The sequence below is a fragment of the Primulina tabacum genome, chromosome 10 (genome assembly GCF_025594145.1).
Source record: "Primulina tabacum isolate GXHZ01 chromosome 10, ASM2559414v2, whole genome shotgun sequence".
In the NCBI taxonomy this organism is placed as follows: Eukaryota; Viridiplantae; Streptophyta; class Magnoliopsida; order Lamiales; family Gesneriaceae; genus Primulina; species Primulina tabacum.
In genome coordinates this window covers 40,089,158-40,107,711 of record NC_134559.1, presented here as the reverse complement: position 1 = coordinate 40,107,711, position 18,554 = coordinate 40,089,158, and the positions used below count along the sequence as shown (strand labels likewise).

The window sequence follows — 18,554 nt, the reverse complement described above, 5'->3', positions numbered from 1 at the left end:
ATCGTCTGTCAACAAGTAATCAAAAATAGAAAAACACGAAAAGGGGTGCAACACGAGGACTTCCCAGGGGGTCACCCATCCTAGTACTGCGCTTTCGCCCAAGCACGCTTAACTTCGGAGTTCTGATGGGATCCGGTGCATTAGTGCTGGTATGATCGCACCCGACATTGAGTGGGATGTTTATTCTTATATCCCTCGAGTACGTGTGGAGCGGGCGGCGATGGACAACACGCGGCACTGCTCTCGCCCAATCATAACCATGAAGTTAAGCGTTCTGGCGCGATGGCAGAGCTAGGATGGGTGACCTCCCTGGGAAGACCTCGTGTCGCGACCGTTTACGTAAATTATGGATAAAACAGTCGAAATAATTGTTTTTAATGAGTTAACCGTCTCCGGAGTAATCTGCGTCATACCCTTCCGCACAGAACCGGCTCACGACAACAAAAATCGATAAATGTTCCCAGAAAATAGAAAAAAAATAAGAAGAAGGAAATAACGAATGTAAAGCTATTATTATGCCTAGGATACGATAAAATGGAACCGGAATCGAATTTCGAACTTCCTAAGCGGATTTCTCGAGGAAACGAAAGCTTAACAGAAGCGGTAAATCGCAAATTAGAGGGTCTTAGAGAAGGAATTCGGCTAAAATCTCGTCAGCTCATTGCGTAGTAATGAGTCTCGTCCGTTTGCCCGTTTACAATCAAATTAGCCTACAATTTTGTCCAAATCCGGCAGTGCCCGAGCTACTTTCATTTCACATGTCTTATCTGGTCCCGATCGAGATTCAGATGATTTGAGCCGAAAATCGTCTGTCAACAAGTAATCAAAAATAGAAAAACACGAAAAGGGGTGCAACACGAGGACTTCCCAGGGGGTCACCCATCCTAGTACTGCGCTTTCGCCCAAGCACGCTTAACTTCGGAGTTCTGATGGGATCCGGTGCATTAGTGCTGGTATGATCGCACCCGACATTGAGTGGGATGTTTATTCTTATATCCCTCGAGTACGTGTGGAGCGGGCGGCGATGGACAACACGCGGCACTGCTCTCGCCCAATCATAACCATGAAGTTAAGCGTTCTGGCGCGATGGCAGAGCTAGGATGGGTGACCTCCCTAGAAAGACCTCGTATCGCGACAGTTTATGTAAATTATGGATAAAACAGTCGAAATAATAGTTTTTAATGAGTTCACCGTCTCAGGAGTAATCTGCGTCATACCCTTCCGCACAGAACCGGCTCACGACAACAAAAATCGATAAATGTTTCCAGAAAATAGAAAAAAAATAAGAAGAAGGAAATAACGAATGTAAAGCTATTATTATGCCTCGGATACGATAAAATGGAACCGGAATCGAATTTCGAACTTCCTAAGCGGATTTCTCGAGAAAACGAAAGCTTAACAGAAGCGGTAAATCGCAAATTAGAGGGTCTTAGAGAAGGAATTCGGATAAAATCTCGTCAGCTCATTGCGTAGTAATGAGTCTCGTCCGTTTGCCCGTTTACAATCAAATTAGCCTACAATTTTGTCCAAATCCGGCAGTGCCCGAGCTACTTTCATTTAACATGTCTTATCTGGTCCCGATCGAGATTCAGATGATTTGAGCCGAAAATCGTCTGTCAACAAGTAATCAAAAATAGAAAAACACGAAAAGGGGTGCAACACGAGGACTTCCCAGGGGGTCACCCATCCTAGTACTGCGCTTTCGCCCAAGCACGCTTAACTTCGGAGTTCTGATGGGATCCGGTGCATTAGTGCTGGTATGATCGCACCCGACATTGAGTGGGATGTTTATTCTTATATCCCTCGAGTACGTGTGGAGCGGGCGGCGATGGACAACACGCGGCCACTGCTCTCGCCCAATCATAACCATGAAGTTAAGCGTTCTGGCGCGATGGCAGAGCTAGGATGGGTGACCTCCCTGGAAAGACCTCGTATCGCGACCGTTTACTGTAAATTATGGATAAAACAGTCGAAATAATAGTTTTTAATGAGTTCACCGTCTCAGGAGTAATCTGCGTCATACCCTTCCGCACAGAACCGGCTCACGACAACAAAAATCGATAAATGTTCCCAGAAAATAGAAAAAAAATAAGAAGAAGGAAATAACGAATGTAAAGCTATTATTATGCCTCGGATACGATAAAATGGAACCGGAATCGAATTTCGAACTTCCTAAGCGGATTTCTCGAGGAAACGAAAGCTGAACAGAAGCGGTAAATCGCAAATTAGAGGGTCTTAGAGAAGGAATTCGGCTAAAATCTCGTCAGCTCATTGCGTAGTAATGAGTCTCGTCCGTTTGCCCGTTTACAATCAAATTAGCCTACAATTTTGTCCAAATCCGGCAGTGCCCGAGCTACTTTCATTTCACATGTCTTATCTGGTCCCGATCGAGATTCAGATGATTTGAGCCGAAAATCGTCTGTCAACAAGTAATCAAAAATAGAAAAACACGAAAAGGGGTGCAACACGAGGACTTCCCAGGGGGTCACCCATCCTAGTACTGCTCTTCGCCCAAGCACGCTTAACTTCGGAGTTCTGATGGGATCCGGTGCATTAGTGCTGGTATGATCGCACCCGACATTGAGTGGGATGTTTATTCTTATATCCCTCGAGTACGTGTGGAGCGGGCGGCGATGGACAACACGCGGCACTGCTCTCGCCCAATCATAACCATGAAGTTAAGCGTTCTGGCTCGATGGCAGAGGTAGGATGGGTGACCTCCCTGGGAAGACCTCGTGTCGCGACCGTTTACGTAAATTATGGATAAAACAGTTGAAATAATTGTTTTTAATGAGTTGACCGTCTCCGGAGTAATCTACGTCATACCCTTCCGCACAGAACCGGCTCACGACAACAAAAATCGATAAATGTTCCCAGAAAATAGAAAAAAAAATAAGAAGAAGGAAATAACGAATGTAAAGCTATTATTATGCTTGGGATACGATAAAATGGAACCGGAATCGAATTTCGAACTTCCTAAGCGGATTTCTCGAGGAAACGAAAGCTTAACAGAAGCGGTAAATCGCAAATTAGAGGGTCTTAGAGAAGGAATTCGGCTAAAATCTCGTCAGCTCATTGCGTAGTAATGAGTCTCGTCCGTTTGCCGTTTACAATCAAATTAGCCTACAATTTTGTCCAAATCTGGCATTTCCCGAGCTACTTTCATTTCACATGTCTTATATGGTCTCGATCGAGATTCAGATGATTTGAGCCGAAAATCGTCTGTCAACAAGTAATCAAAAATAGAAAAACACGAAAAGGGGTGCAACACGAGGACTTCCCAGGGGGTCACACATCCTAGTACTGCGCTTTCGCCCAAGCACGCTTAACTTCGGAGTTCTGATGGGATCCGGTGCATTAGTGCTGGTATGATCGCACCCGACATTGAGTGGGATGTTTATTCTTATATCCCTCGAGTACGTGTGGAGCGGGCGGCGATGGACAACACGCGGCAATGCTCGCGCCCAATCATAACCATGAAGTTAAGCGTTCTGGCGCGATGGCAGAGCTAGGATGGGTGACCTCCCTTGGAAGACCTCGTGTCGCGACCGTTTACGTAAATTATGGATAAAACAGTCAAAATAATTGTTTTTAATGAGTTCACCGTCTCCAGAGTAATCTGCGTCATACCCTTCCGCACAGAACCGGCTCACAACAACAAAAATCGATAAATGTTCCCAGAAAATAGAAAAAAAATAAGAAGAAGGAAATAACGAATGTAAAGCTATTATTATGCCTGGGATACGATAAAATGGAATCGGAATCGAATTTCGAACTTCCTAGGCGGATTTCTCGAGGAAACGAAAGCTTAACAGAAGCGGTAAATCGCAAATTAGAGGGTCTTAGAGAAGGAATTCGGCTAAAATCTCGTCAGCTCATTGCGTAGTAATGAGTCTCGTCCGTTTGCCCGTTTACAATCAAATTAGCCTACAATTTTGTCCAAATCCGGCAGTGCCCGAGCTACTTTCATTTCACATGTCTTATCTGGTCCCGATCGAGATTCAGATGATTTGAACCGAAACTCGTCTGTCAACAAGTAATCAGAAATAGAAAAACACGAAAAGGGGTGCAACACGAGGACTTCCCAGGGGGTCACCCATCCTAGTACTGCTCTCGCCCAAGCATGCTTAACTTCGGAGTTCTGATGGGATCCGGTGCATTAGTGCTGGTATGATCGCACCCGACATTGAGTGGGATGTTTATTCTTATATCCCTCGAGTACGTGTGGAGCGGGCGGCGATGGACAACATGCGGCACTGCTCTCGCCCAATCATAACCATGAAGTTAAGCGTTCTGGCGCGATGGCAGAGCTATGATGGGTGACCTCCCTGGGAAGACCTCGTGTCGCGACCGTTTACGTAATTTATGGATAAAATAGTCGAAATATTGTTTTTAATGAGTTGACCGTCTCCGGAGTAATCTGCGTCATACCCTTCCACACAGAACCGACTCACGACAACAAAAATGAATAAATGTTCCCAGAAAATAGAAAAAAAAATAAGAAGAAGGAAATAACGAATGTAAAGCTATTATTATGCTTGGGATACGATAAAGTGGAACCGAATCGAATTTCGAACTTTCTAAGCGGATTTCTCGAGGAAACGAAAGCTTAACAGAAGCGGTAAATCGCAGATTAGAGGGTCTTAGAGAAGGAATTCGGATAAAATCTCGTCAACTCATTGCGTAGTAATGAGTCTCGTCCGTTTGCCCGTTTACAATCAAATTAGCCTACAATTTTGTCCAAATCCGGCAGTGCCCGAGCTACTTTCATTTCACATGTCTTATCTGGTCCCGATCGAGATTCAGATGATTTGAGCCGAAAATCGTCTGTCAACAAGTAATCAAAAATAGAAAAACACGAAAAGGGGTGCAACACGAGACTTCCCAGGGGGTCACCCATCCTAGTACTGCCTTTCGCCCAAGCACGCTTAACTTCGGAGTTCTGATGGGATCCGGATGCATTAGTGCTGGTATGATCGCACCCGACATTGAGTGGGATGTTTATTCTTATATCCCTCGTGTACGTGTGGAGCGGGCGGCGATGGACAACACGCGGCACTGCTCTCGCCCAATCATAACCATGAAGTTAAGCGTTCTGGCGCGATGGCAGAGCTAGGATGGGTGACCTCCCTGGGAAGACCTCGTGTCGCGACCGTTTACGTAAATTATGGATAAAACAGTCGAAATAATTGTTTTTAATGAGTTCACCGTCTCCGGAGTAATCTGCGTCATACCCTTCCGCCCAAAACCGGCTCACGACAACAAAAATCGATAAATGTTCCCAGAAAATAGAAAAAAAAATAAGAAGAAGGAAATAACGAATGTAAAGCTGTTATTATGCCTGGGATACGATAAAATGGAACCGGAATCGAATTTCGAACTTCCTAAGCGGATTTCTCGAGGAAACGAAAGCTTAACAGAAGCGGTAAATCGCAAATTAGAGGGTCTTAGAGAAGAAATTCGGATAAAATCTCGTCAGCTCATTGCGTAGTAATGAGTCTCGTCCGTTTGCCCGTTTACAATCAAATTAGCCTACAATTTTGTCCAAATCCGGTAGTGCCCGAGCTACTTTCATTTCACATGTCTTATCTGGTCCCGATCGAGATTCAGATGATTTGAGCCGAAAATCGTCTGTCAACAAGTAATCAAAAATAGAAAAACACGAAAAGGGGTGCAACACGAGGACTTCTATGAATGTAAAGCTATTATTATTCCTGGGATACGATAAAATGGATCCGGAATCGAATTTCGAACTTCCTAAACGGATTTTTTGAGGAAACGAAACATTAACAGAAGTTGTAAATCGCAACTTAGAGGGTCTTAGAGAAGAAATTTAGCTAAAATCTCGCGAGCACTTTGCGGAGTAATGAGTCTCGTCCGTTTGCCCGTTTACAATAAAATTAGCCTACAATTTTGTCCAAATCAGGCAGTACCCGAGCTACGCTGATTTCACATGTCTTATTTGGTCCCGATCGAGATTCAGATGATTTGAGCAGAAAATCGTCCGTCAACAAGTAATCAAAAATAGAAAAACACGAAAAGGGGTGCAACACGAGGACTTCCCAGGTGGTCACCGATCCTAGTACTGCGCTTTCGCCCAAGCACGCTTAACTTCGGAGTTCTGATGGGATCCGGTGCATTAGTGCTGGTATGATCGCACTCGACATTGAGTGGGATGTTTATTCTTATATCCCTCGAGTACGTGTGGAGCGGGCGGCGATGGACAACACGTGGCACTGCTCTCGCCCAATCATAACCATGAAGTTAAGCGTTCTGGCGCGATGGCAGAGCTAGGATGGGTGACCTCCCTGGGAAGACCTCGTGTCGCGACCGTTTACGTAAATTATGGATAAAACAGTCGAAATAATTGTTTTTAATGAGTTATTCGTCTCCGGAGTAATCTGCGTCATACCCTTCCGCACAGAACCGGCTCACGACAACAAAAATCGATAAATGTTCCCAGAAAATAGAAAAAAAATAAAAGGAAGGAAATAACGAATGTAAAGCTATTATTATGCCTCGGCTACGATAAAATGGAACCGGAATCGAATTTCGAACTTCCTAAGCGGATTTCTCGAGAAAACGAAAGCTTAACAGAAGCGGTAAATCGCAAATTAGAGGGTCTTAAAGAAGGAATTCGGCTAAAATCTCGTCAGCTCATTGCGTAGTAATGAGTCTCGTCCGTTTGCCCGTTTACAATCAAATTAGCCTACAATTTTGTCCAAATCCGGCAGTGCCCGAGGTACTTTCATTTCACATGTCTTATCTGGTCCCGATCGAGATTCAGATGATTTGAGCCGAAACTCGTCTGTCAACAAGTAATCAAAAATAGAAAAACACGAAAAGGGGTGCAACACGAGGACTTCCCAGGGGGTCACCCATCCTAGTACTGCGCTTTCGCCCAAGCACGCTTAACTTCGGAGTTCTGATGGGATCCGGTGCATTAGTGCTGGTATGATCGCACCTGACATTGAGTGGGATGTTTATTCTTATATCCCTCGAGTACGTGTGGAGCGGGCGGCGATGGACAACACGCGGCACTGCTCTCGCCCAATCATAACCATGAAGTTAAGCGTTCTGGCGCGATGGCAGAGCTAGGATGGGTGACCTCCCTGGGAAGACCTCGTGTCGCGACCGTTTACGTAAATTATGGATAAAACAGTCGAAATAATTGTTTTTAATGAGTTCACCGTCTCCGGAGTAATCTGCGTCATACCCTTCCGCACAGAACCGGCTCACGACAACAAAAATCGATAAATGTTCCCAGAAAATAGAAAAAAAATAAGAAGAAGGAAATAACGAATGTAAAGCTATTATTATGCCTCGGATACGATAAAATTGAACCGGAATCGAATTTCGAACTTCCTAAGCGGATTTCTCGAGAAAACGAAAGCTTAACAGAAGCGGTAAATCGCAAATTAGAGGGTCTTAGAGAAGGAATTCGGCTAAAATCTCGTCAGCTCATTGCGTAGTAATGAGTCTCGTCCGTTTGCCCGTTTACAATCAAATTAGCCTAGAATTTTGTCCAAATCCGGCAGTGCCTGAGCTACTTTCATTTCACATGTCTTATCTGGTCCCGATCGAGATTCAGATGATTTGAGCCGAAACTCGTCTGTCAACAAGTAATAAGAAATAGAAAAACACGAAAAGGGGTGCAACACGAGGACTTCCCAGGGGGTCACCCATCCTAGTACTGCTCTTCGCCCAAGCACGCTTAACTTACGGAGTTCTGATGGGATCCGGTGCATTAGTGCTGGTATGATCGTACCCGACATTGAGTGGGATTGTTTATTCTTATATCCCTCGAGTACGTGTGGAGCTGGCGGCGATGGACAACACGCGGCACTGCTCTCGCCCAATCATAACCATGAAGTTAAGCGTTCTGGCGCGATGGCAGAGCTAGGATGGGTGACCTCCCTGGGAAGACCTCGTGTCGCGACCGTTTACGTAAATTATGGATAAAACAGTCGAAATAATTGTTTTTAATGAGTTCACCGTCTCCGGAGTAATCTGCGTCATACCCTTCCGCACAGAACCGGCTCACGACAACAAAAATCGATAAATGTTCCCAGAAAATATAAAAAAAAATAAGAAGAAGGAAACAACGAATGTAAAGCTATTATTATGCCTGGGATACGATAAAATGGAACCAGAATCGAATTTCGAACTTCCTAAGCGGATTTCTCGAGGAAACGAAAGCTTAACAGAAGCGGTAAATCGCAAATTAGAGGGTCTTAGAGAAGGAATTCGGCTAAAATCTCGTCAGCTCATTGCGTAGTAATGAGTCTCGTCCGTTTGCCCGTTTACAATCAAATTAGCCTAGAATTTTGTCCAAATCCGGCAGTGCCCGAGCTACTTTCATTTCACATGTCTTATCTGGTCCCGATCGAGATTCAGATGATTTGAGCCGAAACTCGTCTGTCAACAAGTAATCAGAAATAGAAAAACACGAAAAAGGATGTAACACGAGGACTTCCCATGGGGTCACCCATCCTAATATTCCTCTCGCCCAAGCACGCATAACTTCGGAGTTCTGAAGGGATCCGGTGGATTAGTGCTGGTATGATCGCACCCGACATTGAGTGGGATGTTTATTCTTATATCCCTCGAGTACGTGTGGAGCGGGCGGCGATGGACAACAGGCGGCACTGCTCTCGCCCAATCATAACCATGAAGTTAAGCGTTCTGGCGCGATGGCAGAGCTAGGATGGGTGACCACCCTGGGAAGACCTCGTGTCGCGACCGTTTACTTAAATTATGGATAAAATAGTCGAAATAATTATTTTAATGACTTAACCGTCTCCGGAGTAATCTACGTCATACCCTTCCGCACAGAACCGGCTCACGACAACAAAAATCGATAAATGTTCCCAGAAAATAGAAAAAAAAATAAGAAGAAGGAAATAACAAATGTACAGCAATTATTATGTTTGGGATACGATAAAATGGAACCGGAATCGAATTTCAAACTTCCTAAGCGGATTTCCCGAGGAAACGAAAGCTTAACAGAAGCGGTAAATCGCAAATTAGAGTGTCTTAGAGATGGAATTCGGCTAAAATCTCGTCAGCTCATTGCGTAGTAATGAGTCTCGTCCGTTTGCCGTTTACAATCAAATTAGCCTACAATTTTGTCCAAATCCGGCAGTGCCCGAGCTACTTTCATTTCACATGTTTTATCTGGTCCCGATCGAGATTCAGATGATTTGAGCCGAAAATCGTCTGTCAACAAGTAATCAAAAATAGAAAAACACGAAAAGGGGTGCAACACGAGAACTTCCCAGGGGGTCACCCATCCTAGTACTGCACTTTCGCCCAAGCACGCTTAACTTCGGAGTTCTGATGGGATCCGATGCATTAGTGCTGGTATGATCGCACCCGACATTGAGTGGGATGTTTATTCTTATATCCCTCGTGTACGTGTGGAGCGGGCGGCGATGGACAACACGCGGCACTGCTCTCGCCCAATCATAACCATGAAGTTAAGCGTTCTGGCGCGATGGCAGAGCTAGGATGGGTGACCTCCCTGGGAAGACCTCGTGTCGCGACCGTTTACTCTGATGGGATCCGGTCCATTAGTGCTGGTATGATCGCACCCGACATTGAGTGGGATGTTTATCCTTATATCCCTCGAGTACGTTTGGAGCGGGCGGCGATGGACAACACGCGGCACAGCTCTCGCCCAATCATAACCATGAAGTTAAGCGTTCGGGCGCGATGGCAGAGGTAGGATGGGTGACCTCATTGGGAAGACCTCGTGTCGCGATCGTTTACGTAAATTACGGATAAAACAGTCGAAATAATTGTTTTTAATGAGTTAACCGTCTCCGGTGTAATCTGCGCCATACCCTTCCGCACAGAACCGGCTCACGACAACAAAAATCGATAAATGTTCCCAGAAAATAGAAAAAAAAATAAGAAGAAGGAAATAACGAATGTAAAGCTATTATTATTCTTGGGATACGATAAAATGGAACCAGAATCGAATTTCGAACTTCCTAAGCGGATTTCTCGAGGAAACGAAAGCTTAACAGAAGCGGTAAATCGCAAATTAGAGGGTCTTAGAGAAGGAATTCGGCTAAAATCTCGTCAGCTCATTGCGTAGTAATGAGTCTCGTCCGTTTGCCTGTTTACAATCAAATTAGCCTACAATTTTGTCCAAATCCGGCAGTGTCCGAGCTACTTTCATTTAACATGTCTTATCTGGTCCCGATCGAGATTCAGATGATTTGAGCCGAAAATCGTCTGTCAACAAATAATAAAAAATAGAAAAACACAAAAAGGGGTGCAACACGAGGACTTCCCAGGGGGTCTCCCATCCTAGTACTGCGCTTTCGCCCAAGCACGCTTAACTTCGGAGTTCTGATGGGATCCGGTGCATTAGTGCTGGTATGATCGCACCCGACATTGAGTGGGATGTTTATTCTTATATCCCTCGAGTACGTGTGGAGCGGGCGGCGATGGACAACACGCGGCACTGCTCTCGCCCAATCATAACCATGAAGTTAAGCGTTCTAGCGCGATGGCATAGCTAGGATGGGTGACCTCCCTGGGAAGACCTCGTATCGCGACCGTTTACGTAAATTATGGATAAAACAGTCGAAATAATTGTTTTTAATCAGTTAACCGTCTCCGGAGTAATCTGCGTCATACCCTTCCGCACAGAACCGGCTCACAACAACAAAAATCGATAAATGTTCCCAGAAAATAGAAAAAAAATAAGAAGAAGGAAATAACGAATGTAAAGCTATTATTATGCCTCGGATACGATAAAATGGAACCGGAATCGAATTTAGAACTTCCTAAGCGGATTTCTCGAGAAAACGAAAGCTTAACAGAAGCGGTAAATCGCAAATTAGAAGGTCTTAGAGAAGGAATTCGGCTAAAATCTCGTCAGCTCATTGCGTAGTAATGAGTCTCGTCCGTTTGCCCGTTTACAATCAAATTAGCCTAGAATTTTGTTCAAATCCGGCAGTGCCCGAGTTCCTTTCATTTCACATGTCTTATCTGGTCCCGATCGAGATTCAGATTATTTGAGCCGAAACTCGTCTGTCAACAAGTAATCAGAATTAGAAAAACACGAAAAGGGGTGCAACACGAGGACTTCCCAGGGGGTCACCCATCCTAGTACTGCTCTCGCCCAAGCACGCTTAACTTCGGAGTTTTGATGGGATCCGGTGCATTAGTGCTGGTATGATCGCACCAGACATTGAGTGGGATGTTTATTCTTATATCCCTCGAGTACGTGTGGAGCGGGCGGCGATGGACAACACGCGGCACTGCTCTCGCCCAATCATAACCATGAAGTTAAGCGTTCTGGCGCGATGGCAGAGGTAGGATGGGTGACCTCCCTGGGAAGACCTCGTGTCGCGACCGTTTACGTAAATTATGGATAAAACAGTCGAAATAATTGTTTTTAATGAGTTAACCGTCTCCGGTGTAATCTGCGTCATACCCTTCCGCACAGAACCGGCTCACGACAACAAAAATCGATAAATGTTCCCAGAAAATAGAAAAAAAAATAAGAAGAAGGAAATAACGAATGTAAAGCTATTATTATTCTGGGATACGATAAAATGGAACCAGAATCGAATTTCGAACTTCCTAAGCAGATTTCTCGAGGAAACGAAAGCTTAACAGAAGCGGTAAATCGCAAATTAGAGGGTCTTAGAGAAGGAATTCGGCTAAAATCTCGTCAGCTCATTGCGTAGTAATGAGTCTCGTCCGTTTGCCTGTTTACAATCAAATTAGCCTACAATTTTGTCCAAATCCGGCAGTGCCCGAGCTACTTTCATTTCACATGTCTTATCTGGTCCCGATCGAGATTCAGATGATTTGAGCCGAAAATCGTCTGTCAACAAGTAATCAAAATAGAAAAACACGAAAAGGGGTGCAACACGAGGACTTCCCAGGGGGTCACCCATCCTAGTACTGCTCTTCGCCCAAGCACGCTTAACTTCGGAGTTCTGATGGGATCCGGTGCATTAGTGCTGGTATGATCGCACCCGACATTGAGTGGGATGTTTATTCTTATATCCCTCGAGTACGTGTGGAGCGGGCGGCGATGGACAACACGCGGCACTGCTCTCGCCCAATCATAACCATGAAGTTAAGCGTTCTGGCGCGATGGCAGAGCTAGGATGGGTGACCTCCCTGGGAAGACCTCGTGTCGCGACCGTTTACGTAAATTATGGATAAAACAGTCGAAATAATTGTTTTTAATGAGTTAACCGTCTCCGGAGTAATCTGCGTCATACCCTTCCGCACAGAACCGGCTCACGACAACAAAAATCGATAAATGTTCCCAGAAAATAGAAAAAAAAATAAGAAGAAGGAAATAACGAATGTAAAGCTATTATTATGCTTGGGATACGATAAAATGGAACCAGAATCGAATTTCGAACTTCCTAAGCGGATTTCTCGAGGAAACGAAAGCTTAACAGAAGCGGTAAATCGCAAATTAGAGGGTCTTAGAGAAGGAATTCGGCTAAAATCTCGTCAGCTCATTGCGTAGTAATGAGTCTCGTCCGTTTGCCCGTTTACAATCAAATTAGCCTACAATTTTGTCCAAATCCGGCAGTGCCCGAGCTACTTTCATTTCACATGTCTTATCTGGTCCCGATCGAGATTCAGATGATTTGAGCCGAAAATCGTCTGTCAACAAGTAATCAAAAATAGAAAAACACGAAAAGGGGTGCAACACGAGGACTTCCCAGGGGGTCACCCATCCTAGTACTGCGCTTTCGCCCAAGCACGCTTAACTTCGGAGTTCTGATGGGATCCGGTGCATTAGTGCTGGTATGATCGCACCCGACATTGAGTGGGATGTTTATTCTTATATCCCTCGAGTACGTGTGGAGCGGGCGGCGATGGACAACACGCGGCACTGCTCTCGCCCAATCATAACCATGAAGTTAAGCGTTCTAGGCGCGATGGCATAGCTAGGATGGGTGACCTCCCTGGGAAGACCTCGTGTCGCGACCGTTTACGTAAATTATGGATAAAACAGTCGAAATAATTGTTTTTAATGAGTTAACCGTCTCCGGAGTAATCTGCGTCATACCCTTCCGCACAGAACCGGCTCACGACAACAAAAATCGATAAATGTTCCCAGAAAATAGAAAAAAAAATAAGAAGAAGGAAATAACGAATGTAAAGCTATTATTATGCTCGGATACGATAAAATGGAACCAGAATCGAATTTCGAACTTCCTAAGCGGATTTCTCGAGGAAACGAAAGCTTAACAGAAGCGGTAAATCGCAAATTAGAGGGTCTTAGAGAAGGAATTCGGCTAAAATCTCGTCAGCTCATTGCGTAGTAATGAGTCTCGTCCGTTTGCCCGTTTACAATCAAATTAGCCTACAATTTTGTCCAAATCCGGCAGTGCCCGAGCTACTTTCATTTCACATGTCTTATCTGGTCCCGATCGAGATTCAGATGATTTGAGCCGAAAATCGTCTGTCAACAAGTAATCAAAAATAGAAAAACACGAAAAGGGGTGCAACACGAGGACTTCCCAGGGGGTCACCCATCCTAGTACTGCGCTTCGCCCAAGCACGCTTAACTTCGGAGTTCTGATGGGATCCGGTGCATTAGTGCTGGTATGATCGCACCCGACATTGAGTGGGATGTTTATTCTTATATCCCTCGAGTACGTGTGGAGCGGGCGGCGATGGACAACACGCGGCACTGCTCTCGCCCAATCATAACCATGAAGTTAAGCGTTCTGGCGCGATGGCAGAGCTAGGATGGGTGACCTCCCTGGGAAGACCTCGTGTCGCGACCGTTTACGTAAATTATGGATAAAACAGTCGAAATAATTGTTTTTAATGAGTTACCGTCTCCGGAGTAATCTGCGTCATACCCTTCCGCACAGAACCGGCTCACGACAACAAAAATCGATAAATGTTCCCAGAAAATAGAAAAAAAAATAAGAAGAAGGAAATAACGAATGTAAAGCTATTATTATGCCTGGGATACGATAAAATGGAACCGGAATCGAATTTCGAACTTCCTAAGCGGATTTCTCGAGGAAACGAAAGCTTAACAGAAGCGGTAAATCGCAAATTAGAGGGTCTTAGAGAAGGAATTCGGCTAAAATCTCGTCAGCTCATTGCGTAGTAATGAGTCTCGTCCGTTTGCCCGTTTACAATCAAATTAGCCTACAATTTTGTCCAAATCCGGCAGTGCCCGAGCTACTTTCATTTCACATGTCTTATCTGGTCCCGATCGAGATTCAGATGATTTGAGCCGAAAATCGTCTGTCAACAAGTAATCAAAAATAGAAAAAACACGAAAAGGGGTGCAACTACGAGGACTTCCCAGGGGGTCACCCATCCTAGTACTGCGCTTTCGCCCAAGCACGCTTAACTTCGGAGTTCTGATGGGATCCGGTGCATTAGTGCTGGTATGATCGCACCCGACATTGAGTGAGATGTTTATTCTTATATCCCTCGAGTACGTGTGGAGCGGGCGGCGATGGACAACACGCGGCACTGCTCTCGCCCAATCATAACCATGAAGTTAAGCGTTCTGGCGCGATGGCAGAGTTAGGATGGGTGACCTCCCTGGGAAGACCTCGTGTCGCGACCGTTTACGTAAATTATGGATAAAACAGTCGAAATAATTGTTTTTAATGAGTTAACCGTCTCCGGTGTAATCTGCGTCATACCCTTCCGCACAGAACCGGCTCACGACAACAAAAATCAATAAATGTTCCCAGAAAATAGAAAAAAAAATAAGAAGAAGGAAATAACGAATGTAAAGCTATTATTATTCTTGGGATACGATAAAATGGAACAAGAATCGAATTTCGAACTTCCTAAGCAGATTTCTCGAGGAAACGAAAGTTTAACAGAAGCGGTAAATCGCAAATTAGAGGGTCTTAGAGAAGGAATTCGGCTAAAATCTCGTCAGCTCGTTGCGTAGTAATGAGTATCGTCCGTTTGCTCGTTTACAATCAAATTAGCCTACAATTTTGTCCAAATCCGGCAGTGCCCGAGCTACTTTCATTTCACATGTCTTATCTGGTCTCGATCGAGATTCAGATGATTTGAGCCGAAAATCGTCTGTCAACAAGTAATCAAAAATAGAAAAACACGAAAAGGGGTGCAACACGAGGACTTCCCAGGGGGTCACCCATCCTAGTATTGCTCTCGCCCAAGCATGCTTAACTTCGAAGTTCTGATGGGATCCGGTGCATTAGTGCTGGTATGATCGCACCGGACATTAAGTGGGATGTTTATTCTTATATCCCTCGAGTACGTTTGGAGCGGGCGGCGATGGACAACACGCGGCACTGCTCTCGCTCAATCATAACCATGAAGTTAAGCGTTCTGGCGCGATGGCAGAGGTAGGATGGGTGACCACCCTGGGAAGACCTCGTGTCGCGACCGTTTACGTAAATTATGGATAAAACAGTCGAAATAATTATTTTAATGAGTTAACCGTCTCCGGTGTAATCTGCGTCATACCCTTCCGCACAGAACCGGCTCACGACAACAAAAATCGATAAATGTTCGCAGAAAATAGAAAAAAAATAAGAAGAAGGAAATAACGAATGTAAAGCTATTATTATTCTTAGGATACGATAAAATGGAACCAGAATCGAATTTCGAACTTCCTAAGAGGATTTTTCGAGGAAACGAAAGCTTAACAGAAGCGGTGAATCGCAAATTAGAGGGTCTTAGAGAAGGAATTCGGCTAAAATCTCGTCAGCTCATTGCGTAGTAATGAGTCTCGTCCGTTTGCCCGTTTACAATCAAATTAGCCTACAATTTTGTCCAAATCCAGCAGTGCCCGAGCTACTTTCATTTCACTTGTCTTGTTTGGTCCCGATCGAGATTCAGATGATTTGAGCCGAAAATCGTATGTTAACAAATAATCAAAAATAGAAAAACACGAAAAGGGGTGCAACACGAGGACTTCCCAGGGGGTCACCCATCCTAGTACTGCGCTTTCGACCAAGCACGCTTAACTTCGGAGTTCTGATAGGATCCGGTGCATTAGTGCTGGTATGATCGCACCCGACATTGAGTGGGATGTTTATTCTTATATCCCTCGAGTACGTGTGGAGCGGGCGGCGATGGACAACACGCGGCACTGCTCTCGCCCAATCATAACCATGAAGTCAAGCGTTCTAGCGCGATGGCATAGCTAGGATGGGTGACCTCCCTGGGAAGACCTCGTATCGCGACCGTTTACATAAATTATGGATAAAACAGTCGAAATAATTGTTTTTAATGAGTTAACCGTCTCCGGAGTAATCTGCGTCATACCCTTCCGCACAGAATCGGCTCACGACAACAAAAATCGATAAATGTTCCCAGAAAATAGAAAAAAAATAAGAAGAAGGAAATAACGAATGTAAAGCTATTATTATGCCTCGGATACGATAAAATGGAACCGGAATCGAATTTCGAACTTCCTAAGCGGATTTCTCGAGAAAACGAAAGTTTAACAGAAGCGGTAAATCGCAAATTAGAGGGTCTTAGAGAAGGAATTCGGCTAAAATCTCGTCAGCTCATTGCGTAGTAATGAGTCTCGTCCGTTTGCCCGTTTACAATCAAATTAGCCTACAATTTTGTCCAAATCCGACAGTGCCCGAGCTACTTTCATTTCACATGTCTTATCTGGTCCCGATCGAGATTCAGATGATTTGAGCCGAAAATCGTCTGTCAACAAGTAATCAAAAATAGAAAAAACACGAAAAGGGGTGCATTACGAGGACTTCCCAGGGGGTCACCCATCCTAGTACTGCGCTTTCGCCCAAGCACGCTTAACTTCGGAGTTCTGATGGGATCCGGTGCATTAGTGCTGGTATGATAGCACCCGACATTGAGTGGATGTTTATTCTTATATCCCTCGAAGTACGTGTGGAGCGGGCGGCGATGGACAACACGCGGCACTGCTCTCGCCCAATCATAACCATGAAGTTAAGCGTTCTGGCGCGATGGCAGAGTTAGGATGGGTGACCTCCCTGGGAAGACCTCGTGTCGCGACCGTTTACGTAAATTATGGATTAAAACAGTCGAAATAATTGTTTTAATGAGTTAACCGTCTCCGGAGTAATCTGCGTCATACCCTTCCGCACAGAACCGGCTCACGACAACAAAAATCGAATAAATGTTCCCAGAAAATAGAAAAAAAAAATTAAGAAGAGGAAATAACGAATGTAAAGCTATTATTATGCCTGGGATACGATTAAAAATGGAACCGGAATCGAATTTCGAAACTCCTAGGCGGATTTCTCGAGGGAAACGAAAGCTGAACAGAAGCGGTAAATCGCAAATTAGAGGGTCTTAGAGAAGGAATTCGGCTTAAAATCTCGTCAGGCTCATGCGTAGTAATGAGTTCGTCCGTTTGCCGTTTACAATCAAATTAGCCTACAATTTTGTCCAAATCGACAGTGCCGAGCTACTTTCTTTCACATGTCTTATCTAGTCCCGATCGAGATTCAGATGATTTGAGCCGAAAATCGTCTGTCAACAAGTAATCAAAATAGAAAAACACGAAAAGGGGTGCATACGAGGACTTCCCAGGGGGTCACCCATCCTAGTACTGCGCTTTCGCCCAAGCACGCTTAACTTCGAGTTCTGATGGGATCCGGTGCATTAGTGCTGGTATGATAGCACCCGACATTGAGTGAGATGTTTATTCTTATATCCCTCGAGAGACGTGTGAGCGGGGCGGCGATGGACAACACGCGGCACTTGCTCTCGCCCAATCATAACCATGAAGTTAAGCGTTCTGGCGCGATGGCAGAGTTAGGATGGGTGACCATCCCTGGGAAGACCTCGTGTCGCGACCGTTTACGTAAACTTATGGATGAAAACAGTCGAAATAATTGTTTTATGAGTTAACCGTCTCCGGAGTAATCTGCTTCATACACTTCCGCACAGAACCGGCTCACGACAACAAAAATCGATAAATGTTCCCGAAAATAGAAAAAAAATAAGAAGAAGGAATAAACGAATGTAAAGCTATTATTATGCCTACGGATACGATAAAATGGAACCAGGAATCGAATTTAGAACTTCCTAAGCGATTTCTCGAGAAAACGAAAGCTTAACAGAAGCGGTAAATCGCAAATTAGAGGGTCTTAGAGAAGGAATTCGCTAAAAATCTCGTCAGCTCATTGCGTAGTAATGAGTCTCGTCCGTTTGCCCGTTTACAATCAAATTAGCCTAGACTCGTCTGTCAACAAGTAATCAGAATTAGAAAAACACGAAAAGGGGTGCAACACGAGGACTTCCCAGGGGGTCACCATCCTAGTACTGCTCTCAGCCCAAGCACGCTTAACTTCGGAGTTTTGATGGGATCCGATGCATTAGTGCTGGTATGATCGCACCAGTCATTGAGTGGGATGTTTATTCTTATATCCCTCGAGTACGTGTGGAGCGGGCGACGATGGAAAACACGCGGCACTGCTCTCGCCCAATTATAACCATGAAGTTAAGCGTTCGGCGCGATGACAGAGGTAGGATGGGTGACCTCCCTGGGAAGACCTGTGTCGCGACCGTTTACGTAAATTATGGATAAAACAGTCGAATAATTG

General features: G+C 44.8%; 22 non-coding genes and 1 pseudogene across 22 annotated transcripts; all 23 read right to left on the bottom strand.

Moving 5' to 3' along the window:
* Positions 1-42: 42 nt before the first annotated feature.
* On the bottom strand, positions 43-163 carry LOC142514448 (5S ribosomal RNA). The gene has a single exon (XR_012810340.1). It is a non-coding gene; the product is annotated as a 5S ribosomal RNA (ribosomal RNA).
* A 683-nt stretch (positions 164-846) lies between these two features.
* LOC142514447 (5S ribosomal RNA) lies at positions 847-967 on the bottom strand. The gene has a single exon (XR_012810339.1). It is a non-coding gene; the product is annotated as a 5S ribosomal RNA (ribosomal RNA).
* A 683-nt stretch (positions 968-1,650) lies between these two features.
* Positions 1,651-1,771, bottom strand: LOC142514446 (5S ribosomal RNA). Its single transcript, XR_012810338.1, has one exon. It is a non-coding gene; the product is annotated as a 5S ribosomal RNA (ribosomal RNA).
* Positions 1,772-2,456: 685 nt separating this feature from the next.
* Positions 2,457-2,576, bottom strand: LOC142513173 (5S ribosomal RNA). Its single transcript, XR_012809134.1, has one exon. It is a non-coding gene; the product is annotated as a 5S ribosomal RNA (ribosomal RNA).
* Positions 2,577-3,259: 683 nt separating this feature from the next.
* Positions 3,260-3,380, bottom strand: LOC142517081 (5S ribosomal RNA). The gene has a single exon (XR_012812841.1). It is a non-coding gene; the product is annotated as a 5S ribosomal RNA (ribosomal RNA).
* Positions 3,381-4,063: 683 nt separating this feature from the next.
* Positions 4,064-4,182, bottom strand: LOC142508972 (5S ribosomal RNA). Its single transcript, XR_012807167.1, has one exon. It is a non-coding gene; the product is annotated as a 5S ribosomal RNA (ribosomal RNA).
* Positions 4,183-4,864: 682 nt separating this feature from the next.
* LOC142517103 (5S ribosomal RNA) lies at positions 4,865-4,984 on the bottom strand. The gene has a single exon (XR_012812863.1). It is a non-coding gene; the product is annotated as a 5S ribosomal RNA (ribosomal RNA).
* A 1,057-nt stretch (positions 4,985-6,041) lies between these two features.
* On the bottom strand, positions 6,042-6,162 carry LOC142507377 (5S ribosomal RNA). Its single transcript, XR_012805637.1, has one exon. It is a non-coding gene; the product is annotated as a 5S ribosomal RNA (ribosomal RNA).
* Positions 6,163-6,845: 683 nt separating this feature from the next.
* LOC142515608 (5S ribosomal RNA) lies at positions 6,846-6,966 on the bottom strand. The gene has a single exon (XR_012811444.1). It is a non-coding gene; the product is annotated as a 5S ribosomal RNA (ribosomal RNA).
* Positions 6,967-7,649: 683 nt separating this feature from the next.
* On the bottom strand, positions 7,650-7,770 carry LOC142506731 (5S ribosomal RNA). The gene has a single exon (XR_012805013.1). It is a non-coding gene; the product is annotated as a 5S ribosomal RNA (ribosomal RNA).
* Positions 7,771-8,455: 685 nt separating this feature from the next.
* On the bottom strand, positions 8,456-8,574 carry LOC142509415 (5S ribosomal RNA). The gene has a single exon (XR_012807590.1). It is a non-coding gene; the product is annotated as a 5S ribosomal RNA (ribosomal RNA).
* A 682-nt stretch (positions 8,575-9,256) lies between these two features.
* LOC142515053 (5S ribosomal RNA) lies at positions 9,257-9,377 on the bottom strand. The gene has a single exon (XR_012810917.1). It is a non-coding gene; the product is annotated as a 5S ribosomal RNA (ribosomal RNA).
* Positions 9,378-10,279: 902 nt separating this feature from the next.
* LOC142514779 (5S ribosomal RNA) lies at positions 10,280-10,400 on the bottom strand. The gene has a single exon (XR_012810656.1). It is a non-coding gene; the product is annotated as a 5S ribosomal RNA (ribosomal RNA).
* Positions 10,401-11,083: 683 nt separating this feature from the next.
* On the bottom strand, positions 11,084-11,202 carry LOC142513424 (5S ribosomal RNA). The gene has a single exon (XR_012809371.1). It is a non-coding gene; the product is annotated as a 5S ribosomal RNA (ribosomal RNA).
* Positions 11,203-11,884: 682 nt separating this feature from the next.
* LOC142513172 (5S ribosomal RNA) lies at positions 11,885-12,004 on the bottom strand. The gene has a single exon (XR_012809133.1). It is a non-coding gene; the product is annotated as a 5S ribosomal RNA (ribosomal RNA).
* Positions 12,005-12,688: 684 nt separating this feature from the next.
* Positions 12,689-12,809, bottom strand: LOC142514445 (5S ribosomal RNA). Its single transcript, XR_012810337.1, has one exon. It is a non-coding gene; the product is annotated as a 5S ribosomal RNA (ribosomal RNA).
* Positions 12,810-13,493: 684 nt separating this feature from the next.
* On the bottom strand, positions 13,494-13,613 carry LOC142513920 (5S ribosomal RNA). Its single transcript, XR_012809842.1, has one exon. It is a non-coding gene; the product is annotated as a 5S ribosomal RNA (ribosomal RNA).
* A 684-nt stretch (positions 13,614-14,297) lies between these two features.
* LOC142514787 (5S ribosomal RNA) lies at positions 14,298-14,419 on the bottom strand. The gene has a single exon (XR_012810664.1). It is a non-coding gene; the product is annotated as a 5S ribosomal RNA (ribosomal RNA).
* A 684-nt stretch (positions 14,420-15,103) lies between these two features.
* On the bottom strand, positions 15,104-15,222 carry LOC142516371 (5S ribosomal RNA). The gene has a single exon (XR_012812169.1). It is a non-coding gene; the product is annotated as a 5S ribosomal RNA (ribosomal RNA).
* A 682-nt stretch (positions 15,223-15,904) lies between these two features.
* On the bottom strand, positions 15,905-16,025 carry LOC142506744 (5S ribosomal RNA). The gene has a single exon (XR_012805025.1). It is a non-coding gene; the product is annotated as a 5S ribosomal RNA (ribosomal RNA).
* A 684-nt stretch (positions 16,026-16,709) lies between these two features.
* On the bottom strand, positions 16,710-16,830 carry LOC142506275 (5S ribosomal RNA). The gene has a single exon (XR_012804571.1). It is a non-coding gene; the product is annotated as a 5S ribosomal RNA (ribosomal RNA).
* A 684-nt stretch (positions 16,831-17,514) lies between these two features.
* LOC142511486 (5S ribosomal RNA) lies at positions 17,515-17,633 on the bottom strand (annotated as a pseudogene).
* Positions 17,634-18,230: 597 nt separating this feature from the next.
* LOC142510256 (5S ribosomal RNA) lies at positions 18,231-18,349 on the bottom strand. The gene has a single exon (XR_012808379.1). It is a non-coding gene; the product is annotated as a 5S ribosomal RNA (ribosomal RNA).
* Positions 18,350-18,554: the final 205 nt, after the last annotated feature.